Source organism: Coffea arabica, chromosome 5c (genome assembly GCF_036785885.1).
Source record: "Coffea arabica cultivar ET-39 chromosome 5c, Coffea Arabica ET-39 HiFi, whole genome shotgun sequence".
NCBI classification, from domain to species: Eukaryota; Viridiplantae; Streptophyta; class Magnoliopsida; order Gentianales; family Rubiaceae; genus Coffea; species Coffea arabica.
The window spans coordinates 16,459,928-16,471,167 of record NC_092319.1 but is presented as its reverse complement, the minus strand read 5'-3'; positions in this window follow the sequence as shown (position 1 = coordinate 16,471,167).

The window sequence follows — 11,240 nt, the reverse complement described above, 5'->3', positions numbered from 1 at the left end:
GCCAAGGTCCGTGCACACATCATTCAGGTTACATCATCCACATAGTTGCCAAAAAACCATTCTGTGTTCCAGTCCCAATATCAAAATGGTCCACAAAGATTATCACTTCAGCTTTCTTCTCCAACAAATTAGGAAGAAAAAAAAAGAGTAAAGGAGCACTGCATACTAGCACGGCCACATTCTGAGAGCAAACATACGAACACACAGCATATATAGAATTTAAAGAATAGCAAAATAGAAAACTATGGTAAAGATTCCAGTTTCGAAAACATCCTCAGCATACTACTCCAATCAAATTGCCTTCTAATTAATTAACTCAGCAGCCTAAACCCAAAAAATTAGCATATTTAATAACAAAATCGCCAATAATCCTTCACTAGTATCTAATACCGTGGGAGTAATTAACAAATATTACCTTCTACTATTGACTATACGCTGCGTAAAAAAAATATTGGAGAAGTAAAAAATGTCGAGCTCAATTCAAGAGTTGAGTTAGAAGGGAATGCACCGAAAATTAGTACAGCAGTCTTCCTTTAGCAACGATAACAGTCGTTTCTTGCAGGGTTTGAACTGGTAGAGGGGATGAAAGTGCCACCGCCGGAGTGTCGGATGGGATTGCAAAAGCCTAGTTTATGAACCTTCGGTGGACCAATCAAGCACACCGAATGGGTTTCACCAAGAAAAAAATAATCCCGCCGCTTCTATTTGCTCCGATCAGTTGCACACTCTGGCGTATTGCTTGGTCGACTCCGGAGAACTACTCAGAGAGCCCTAGCCTTCTGTGCAACGAAAGAAAAACAATTGGAAGAGTCTTCTATTTTGCTTTGAAGTCAAAGGGAAAAAACAAGTGCCAAAACGACGTCATTTTCTTAAAAATTTTAGAATGGGGTGAAAGTTTGTTTGAAATTTTTGGGGTTCCTGTAGCAAAAGTTGTTAAATTCCTAGTAGCAAACAAACTTGCCTTAAGTCCTCCACTGCCTTGAGCAGCTGGTCCAATACCCGGATGAATCAAAGGCTCCCCAACCGTAAAGCGAAGTATATGCCAAGGAGAACTACATGCTCTATTTAGGCAAGTTTGTTTGCTACTAAGAATTTAACAACTTTTGCTACAGGAACCTCAAAAACGTCAAACAAAACTTTCGCCCCTTTCTGAAACTTTTAAGAAAACAACGTCATTTTGACACTTGTTTTTTCCCTTTGACTTCACAGCAAAATAGAAGACTCTTTCTCTTGTTTTTCTTTCGTTGCACAGAAGGTTAGGGCTCTCTGAATAGTTCTCTGAAGTTGACCAAGCAATGCACCGGAGTGTGCAGCTGATCGGAGCAAATAGAAGTGGCAAGATTATTTTTTTTCTTGGTGAAACCCATTCGGTGTGCTTGATTGGTCCACCGAAGGTTCAGAAACTAGGCTTTTGCAATTCCATCCGGCACTCCGGCGGTGGCACTTTTATCCCCTCCACCATTTCAAGCCCTGCAAGAAACGGCTGTTGTCGTTGCTAAAGGAAGATTGCTGTACTAATTTTAGGTGCATTCTCTTCTAACTCAACTCTTGAATTGAGCTCGGCATTTTTTACTTCTCCAATATTTTTTTTACGCAGCGTATAGTCAACAGTAGAAGGCAATATTTGTGAATTACTCCCACGGTATTAGATACTAGTGAAGGATTATTGGCAGTTTTGTTATTAAATATGCTAATTTTTGGGTTTAGGCTGTTGAGTTAATTAATTAGAAGGCAATTTGATTGGAGTAGTATGCTGAGGATGTTTTCGAAACTGGAATCTCTACCACAGTTTTCTCTTTTGCTACTCTTTAAATTCTATATATGCTGTGTGCCTGTATGTTTGTTCTCAGAATGTGGCCGTGCTAATTTGCAGTGCTCTTTTACTCTCTTTTTTTCTTCCTAATTTGTTGGGGAAGAAAGCTGAAGTGACAATCTTTGTGGACCATTTTGATATTGGGACTGGAACGCAGAACGGTTTTTTGGCAACTATGTGGATGATGTAACCTGAACGTATATGTATATTTGCATGTTCCTGTCCACAGATATCATGCTCTGTGCTCATTTTGGCTTGTTGAGATGAACATATGACTATATAATTTTCTTCTCTTGTACAACCATTTTGCTTCTGTTTATACATATTCCTAACTTTCAAATTTTAGGAGAATGGAGCTCGAGGAAAAAGTCAATCAAACTATTTCGGTGGTGCATTTTACATGACAGTAAATTCATTCTTTCCTTGAACTCCCTATGCATTACTTTCTGGTCCAGTGATAAGTTAATAGAAGACTCCTGTGGTTTGAGGCTCTAATTAATATGTTTCTCGGGTGTTTGGCAAATATTTCATTTGCTATTGGTTTCCTTTCTTTTATTGCCTGATCAGTGTGCTGAAATTATACCATGCATAGTTCAGAAAGGGGACCATTTTGTCCATGTCTTCTACGGTCCATTGTGTTATAACATACATGGACATCTTTATGCAATTTGGTTTCTTGTTTCATTACATGTTGGCTGGTTTTTTGCTTCTTTTTTGCATTAAGGACTTGAGTTTAGGTGAAGTCTAAAGAGAGAACATGAGTGTCGTGCTGTGTACTGCATAATTTCATTAGGGAGATGCAGTCATATGACGTCTGTTTGACGGATGAAACTAATATGGATGACGGAGGTACCGAGGGAGCTCAAATGCCACAATTCCACGTCACTCTAGAAGCACTCCATGATTAGAAGGAATTACGAAATGCAATGGCTGATCACATGTACTTTCACCGAAACGAGTAGTATATGGTTGCCACGTCTAATTTGCACGCTGATTACTTGATTTCCACGTAGCTCAAACTAGTTTTTTGTATAATATGACTCTTTTTAAATATTTCTATGAATATTTGGTTATGTACCAAAACAAATCTTCTGGTCATATACTTGTTTACCAGATTCCTTGCCACTTGTATGAATGTAATAGATTTTTAGCTAGTCTCCAAATTATTGTGGCATAACAGATTAATTGCATACTTTTTTGAGATTCCATATTTCTGTGAAATATAAGAAAATCTACATGTTTACCTATATGTATCAACTAGTTGGAAAAGTCAAAATAATTTTGCTAGAGTAATATGGAGCAAAATTTTTTGCTACAGTAAAAAATTGTAGCAAAAAATTTTATTTGGAAGTTATTAAAAAAATTTTATATATTTTTTGCTACAGTAAAGTTTTTAAAAAACTTATACAGTAAGTTTTTCTACAAGTTCTACAGTAAAGTTTTAAACAAACTTCAAAAAATTCAGGTTCCAAACGGGGCCATTGTTCTTTCTTGTGATTTTAAAAATATCACTAACCTGTCCTGAAACCAATTTTCTTATAACAATTTAGTCCAATTAAAAAAAAACAATAAAAAGATAATTTCAGGTGTGAGAAGATTTGTTTATGCTAAAAGTGTCCCTTAGCTATTATATTAGTTAGATTAAATATTTGATCTAACTTGTTAATTTACTTATGGGGCCATTACTATACATGGTCAATAAAAAATTTCCATTATCCATAACAAAAAATAAAACCTTTCAAGATTTAACAAAAACCATTTTTTCCATACCTTAAGAATTTTGCTATCACCACAATTATAAGAAAAATCAACTCAAATGAAATCTCTTTATATCTTGTTCCTTTTATTTATCAAGTGCATAAATTGGAGAAAAAGATGTCTAGTATTGGATCTGCTTTAGATGCCAAATTAGTTTTTTGCTACATTTCAAATTATGGTTAATTCAGTTTGTAAACTGTTTAATTATTTCTCCCTTTAATTTATCAACTGCATTACGTCTAATTTCTTTATTTGTCAAGTATATAAAAATTAATAAAGATGCACCTAATATTGACTCTATGTTTAGATGACAAATTAATTAACTTTTTACAATCCAAATTATGGTTAATGTAGTTAGCAAAATTTTAACTTTTTTCCTTCACATATATGTGTAATTATCCTAATTATAAGTTTAAAAAAGTCATAAGGCCATTAGTGACGTAAACATTGGGTCCCAAATGACTGACAGGGGAGGTAAATGAAATTTTCAAAACCTTAGGGGATGATAATGAAATTATTAAAAACCTCAAGGGAAGTTTCTGAAATTATCCCTAGACGAAAGTATTTTTGACCAACATAATTCTTGTTCTTTTCAAAAAAGGTATAGGGCTAATAACAAAAAGGGTAAATTTTATTTTGCACCCTTGAACCATATTGCAACCCCCACTTTAGTCCTTGAACTTCAATTTGATACATTTAACTCCTTAAACTCTTAATTTTGTGCCATTTTAATCCAATTGGTAATGGAATGTGTAAAGTTAACAGAATAATTACCCTTCTTCATTAACTCGTCACTGCAACTCAAATATACCAATAAAACTAGGGACATACAAGTTATTTCATAAAAGAAGCACTCTTCACAAATTCCTTTCTTGTTTGGTTGTTCCCTTCTCTTCTAACAAATCTACATAAAGACGGCAACAATTGAAGATTTAAATCCTTAAGCAATACAAAAGTACGAATTACAAACTAATTAATGAAACATGCAATGACATTGAAATAGCATATATTGAAACCAGACTACGGGATGGCTCAATTGAGAATCTATGGACTTGGAGTTGGAGGGTTTAATGTCTGTGAGGACCGAACATCGTGATATGGTGAAGGTGTTGGAGACATTTGCTTTGGTGCTCAACGCCCGCCACATTACGCACTTGGAGGTGGCAGCATCTGCCCAAGACATGGATGAAGTAAATTATGCTAGTGGTTGTACCTATGGAGCCAATAGTGGAGAACAGGGAAACAGTGATTTTTTTTTTAATTAGACGGTAACAGTTAGTTTAGCTTACTCATACTCCTACTCCTACTCCTACTCCTATATTAACCTACACTGGGGGGGAGAGGCCCAATGAAATCCAGGGACAGTGGTTATTGGTTTGTAAATTTGGGGTACCAATCAAGACAGGGAAGACGGGTTACCAATCAAGATCAAATTTGGGGTGATAAAATTTTTTTTTTTTGTGATTTATCTAGAAACTAAATTCTTTCCTTTTTCCTCTATTTGTTATAGGGCAATTCAAACTAGAGGAAAGTGGTATGTGGAGTAGATATATTATAATGGATCGAGTTATGACTCCCATGTGATTTTACAGAATTTGGGTTGAAGTATTAGTGGTTAGATACGGCTCTTCCTGGAATTCGCATTAATATAGGAGTCGGGATTAAACAATTAACAATATCTATGGGTGAGGATTTAGTGTGAGGTGAGGGGCTGAGGCTATGGTGGAGCGCCAAATCAAGATGTTTTCTGTGTCTTCTGGGGAAGATGAGAAAAGAATAACAACAAAAAATGAAAAAAATTCCATTTGGTGCTTACAACGACTCTCAGGAAACCACCTAACCTCGTGAAGGCATCACCACTATTTTCTACGAACCCAAATTCCAAAAACTAGAGCAGAGAGATAGAGCAATTAGGAAGATTAACTTGTGCTAACATGTCAATTAATATTCAATATTCAAGTAAACAAACTCCACTAGAATTCCTATTACACGTATTTTGTCTTGAAGGTAGCTTAAGGTTTATTCTGCCCCAAAAATCCGAAGAATCTGATGGATATCATGGGTTGAGAAGATTTTAAGGAGGAGAGTATGACTATCTATGCTTTGACCCTAGAGAAAAATCCCAAGAATATGGCGTTTTGCTCAAAGGGAAGAACAACATGGGTTTTTGACCTTTGATGATGTGCTCCTAGAGAAGAAAGAAAGGAATGAGGAAGAAGATAGAAGAAAAATAAATGGAAAATGAGAAGAAAAGAAAATTTCTGATTGATTACAAATCTCTATAGTTCTTTTTTGGCACTTATGAAATTACATTTATGTCCTTATTAGATTTGGTTTAGTTTAATTGCAACTAGTGTTTGAGACATACCCTAACATGTGTGCAGTTAATAAAAAATATATTTATCAAAATTATCTCTTTATAATACTTTTCTTATTAGTTAAATTATTTTATAATGTAGATACATATACAGAAAGATGATGGAAGTTGAGCAGATTACGTGACACTTGGAAGCTAGTGTGGAAAAGTGACTAATCTGGCTTCAAATCCTCTGTCCCCAAAATAGTCTCCATCCCCTCTGTCCCTTATTTGTATAGCTGCCACGTGTCTCTAGCCTTTTGTTAATCGAAACTCAAATAAAATCGATAATCATCGATTTACAAATTTTATTAACTCAAATTCAAACAAATCGATAATAGTCGATTGACAGGTTTACTCAAAATCAATTAAAACAAATAACTCAAATTCTTATCAACCATGTGTGTGTTTATATCAACTTATTTATCTATTTTAATTGATTTTGAATAAACCTGTCAATCGACTATTATCGGTTTGTTTGAATTTGGGTTAACAAAACTTGTAAATCGATTATTATCAATTTTATTTGAGTTTCAGTTAACAAAAGGCTAGAGACACGTGTCAACTATACAAATAAGGGACAAAGGGGACAGAGACTATTTTGGGGACAAAGGATTTGAAGCCGAATAATCTCAACAAAAAACTGATTTAAATAGCTCTCTCCTAATTGTAGGGAAATTTTTTCTAATAAACTAGGACAACTTTACCCTTGTCATTAAGGGTACATTAGGAATTTTAAAAAATGACATTATGTGTTTATACCATACAATGATGCTCAAACATTATATATAGTATAAATAACAAACTAACACTATTGGCAATTGTTCTGTTAGATTTTGTGAATTTCATCAAAAACTAAAGTGAAGTGAAACGGATTTTTTAGTACAGGAATTTAAGTGTCCCATTTTGAAATTTAGAGATTGAAGTTACATATAATTTGAGTGAACAAAGTGGAATTACCCCTAACAAAAACTCCCCTTAAGGTATAGTCACTTTTGCACTTTGTATCATTTTTTTTCTCACTTTATCCCAAAACTCTCAGTTAATTCTAATATTATGTAATGATGATATTAAAAAGACATTTATATCTCTAAGAGTTAACTATGGTAAATCCCTTTAAAGTATACCTTGTTTGTGTTTTATTCCTTACTGTCATTTTTTATCAATTTGTTTTTTGTTATTAAAATTATTAGTGAACTTTAATATTTAACACCTAGGGCAATTAATATCTAAAAAATAAATGTTCCTAACATAATAATAAAAAATAATATTTTTATATATATGATCTCAGCTAAATTTCATTCCATAATTGCACAATTTTTAGATTGAGAAGACTATCTTGCTAATTTGACTTAATAATGGGAAAAATTGTTATTAAAAATTAAACTATGTAAAATATTTTTAAAGTCTAAAAATGATCGGGATATTGTTAGTTTCTTTTGGGAATGCGCATATGTCTAAATTTTTCTTTTAGTAGCTAATTTTTTTTATATATAGAAGTATACATTTTTTTTTTGTTGATAATGCTAAAAACAAGAAACATGGTTGATTTGGAGTTCAAAATTTATAGAGTTGGTCATTCAATACACCATGCTTAGATGCTATTAAAATTTATTTGGATTTCTAAATTTTTCTAAATTTTTTTTATTGCATCTAAACATGTATTTCAATCGTATTTCATTTTTGCAGCCTCCTTGTTATCTTACAAATATCAAATTGTAAAAAGCGCTATCATTAAAAAAAAATTTCAAATAATCTCCAACCCAAACGAACCTATCTATAGGCTTCTATATGACGACCCCACCATATTCCAAGGCATACCCCTTAGGATTTAACGAATCGCCTGCCTAGTTCTCACTAGAATTTATTTCACATTCATCTAAACATATCATTACCATAAAAGAGTCATATAATCCTAGTTGCAACTCAAAAGGACTTGAAGTACAAGTTATAATCATAGATCATAACTACAAATCAAGTTTATTACAATTTTAAAATATCGAGACTGAAATCCACTATTCCTTACCTCCCTTACCCTGCCGTCCCTGCAAGGAAAACAATTAATGGATGAGTTTATGCACAGTGAGGTCCCAAGCAAGCAATAGTACAGGAAACAAGTATTTGCCAACCAAAGTATCAATTTATAATAACATATGCAAATTTCACAAGGCTCATTAACAACTTTGAAGTAAAATAGCACAATTCACTAAAAGAATACGAGCCCACTATGGAAGCCAATTCACTATTACCGTACTATCCACTGTCAATCGTCCAATGATTTATTTCATTCAATAAGCAATTTAATCATCACTGGCTACAAGGCAATACTCAATTATACCACAATTTCACACACCAAAAAACCCATAATCTCCCATGGGTCAACTAATCTACGACATCCAAGACTGCTAGCCTATTTGACCAAGTCCATTGTCAGCTCGAATATGCTGTCTGGCGATGGGTTTTAGGACCTAGTTCAGCCGATGTGATACAATACGCACCCGACCCACAATACATGCACAAGTAACATAACTTTTGGAACATTAACTTTTCAATTCCATTTGGAATAAGGGCAATAAAGTACACCCCTTCCAGCAATAATACCTTTATACATTCAATTGATTCAAAATAAGTCATCCAAACCATCCATTGAATTCTAACAATCATAAACTGGTCAAGTATACACCAAGTGTCAATCAAAATCATTCAATCACATATAACAACAGGAACACTCACCGATTGAGGTTCAATTTACACAATGTTTTCAAGGTAGGGTTTTTGACTAAATTCAACTCCTGAAATCCGACATAAGTATTTTTGCATATGTAATTATCTCAAATTTTTTATTCTAAGATACTAAATGGTGTATTTTCTATACTAATCTAATTAACAAGTTTAAATCTTAAAAAATTATGGTTTTGAGCTATAGTTTAGTCCTTCGTATTTTGTTAAACTTTATATATTTATGTAATAACCCTAACTTTTTCTGAAAATTTATGTTTAGTGTTTATAATTTTCAAATAACTTAGCATTCTAGCTTTGATTAAGTGTTACTTTATTTTCTTTTGTTTTAAAATTCATTATCTTTAGTTTTCTTCTTAATTTTAGTACCATAAATTCTAAGGATCTAAATTCACCTAAGTTTAATAAAACTTCCGTCCCATTTTATCATTTAAGTTTTCACAACTTTTTTACCCTAAATCAAATATATTTAATATGTATATCATAACAAAAAAAATATGTTATATGTACGCAAAATTCATTTTCCCCTTGTTTTTAAAACCTAACATGCAACCAAGAGACTATAAGCTTCAAATTCTTCCCAAAATCTCAAAATTCCTTACTTAATCCACTATGCACTTCATCCATGTCAAGATAATTGAAATTAATGACATACGAAGTGAATTCTTTGTACGTTTCAACAAATTTCTGGAACAAAATGGGAGGAATTAAAGTTGATCCTTCATGGTTCAACCAGAAATTTTTCCATCTTTGATGTTTCTTTTAAAAATTGATCTTTTCTTACTTTTATCTCAACAAATTTCACATGTATGACTAGATTAAGGAAATGGATGATATACGAAGTAAGTTTTTAACCAAAACCAACAAAATGTTTGGTGGTAAAGCTGAAAATTCCCAACTTCATTCCATCGGCCCACATGCAGCATCAAAAATAGAAACTTCAGCAAGGTTTTCTTCATAATTCACACTTATCCTACTTTGATTTAGGTCAAATATTGCATGCATGTCAAGATAAGGAAGTTAGGATTCATGTAAAGTGCATTTAGACACAATCCTATAAAATTTTGAGGGAAAAGAACCAAAAGGTTGTAGTTTTACTCTATTGGGTTTCATGTAGCACTTTGTATAACGACCCCACTTCTCCCTAGGGCGTACCCGAGGGTTTAGCGGACCGTCTGCCCAACTCTCGTCAGGACTCACTCACTCTCGATTTCAAGACAACAAGTTATAACTTCAAAAGGAAACGAAACAACAGTTCCAAATTTAGAATGTACATTTATGCTCAAATCTGTCTCAGTCGTTCATACATTCTCAAATATAACAAAAGATTTTAAGTTCCAGATAATTTTCAATCCTAATCGAGCACTAGCGCGAGTGCAATTCTAAAAATTCAAAAACTAGACAATGCTAGTCTGTACCAGTCTCACGCCCACGCTCGTACCTCCTGTAAGGAAAACAAAACTAATAGGGTGAGTCAAAATTGAGTGAGGTTCCAAACATCATGCAAAAATCAAGTAGCAAGTTGACCACCGTATAAAACTTGAAATATCAAAGTAACGAGTATAAGAGTTCATAAAAATGAGCAATAACACTTCAAATAACAAATCATTGGATATCCAACATTTCCAAGTAAAAGGATACAACAGCTCTTGCGAATTAACTCTACCATAACTTCATCAAATAGTAGTTGACACTCCGTCAACTTTCAAATAGAGTAACTAGTCCAGTAGTGCACCACTTAACTCCAATCTCTATCCATCATTCAAACCCCCTACCGGGCCCGAACTCTAATATAACAGTGGTGGTAATACTTGAGCATATCAATTAATCGATGAGATAATACTTCACTCAACAAAGCAGTAGATCCAGGGTTCATGTAAAGATCGAAAACAATCTAAGAGGGGGATGAATTAGATGGTTTTAAAAACTTACCAAGATATGAGTCACTTTTTGAGTACTTGTCCTCTTTTTCCAAACGACCACACAATCGAGCAATAGAAGAGAAAACACAAGTGCTTGTGAGTAAAAGAGATGAACAGTTTATATATCAAAATAGTAAGTAAAAGGAGATAGAATATCAAACCAAATGTCAAACTCCTCTTGAGTTTGGATACCACTTTACAGAGTAAGTTTCTTCAAGTTAATTAACTTACAACTAATCTTTTGTGTACAAGTAAAGAATCACTTCCTCCTTACTCCAAACCACATTTGGTCAAACAAGAAAGTTTTACAATCACTCGAATAACCCTTACAAAGCTACACTATTAAAGTAGTTGACTTACACTAGAAAAACTTATTGAAAGTGTGAGGCCCCAGTTCGTTCTACGTTGATATATTCATTAATTGGGTGGTAACGTTTGGTTTTGGGAGTATTTCGAAAACCCTAAGTAGGGATTAAGATTTAAACCCTAAGTTCCGGTTAAGATTGAAAACCCGTTTTTCTACATTTTCTTTATTAGAAAATTCCCCAGATAATTTTTATGAGTAAATATAGTTTTTAGATGATTTTTCTAATATTGGTTAGATTTTGAGAAATTAAGAACGTATATCGGATGTGGGACCCACTAGTGCGAA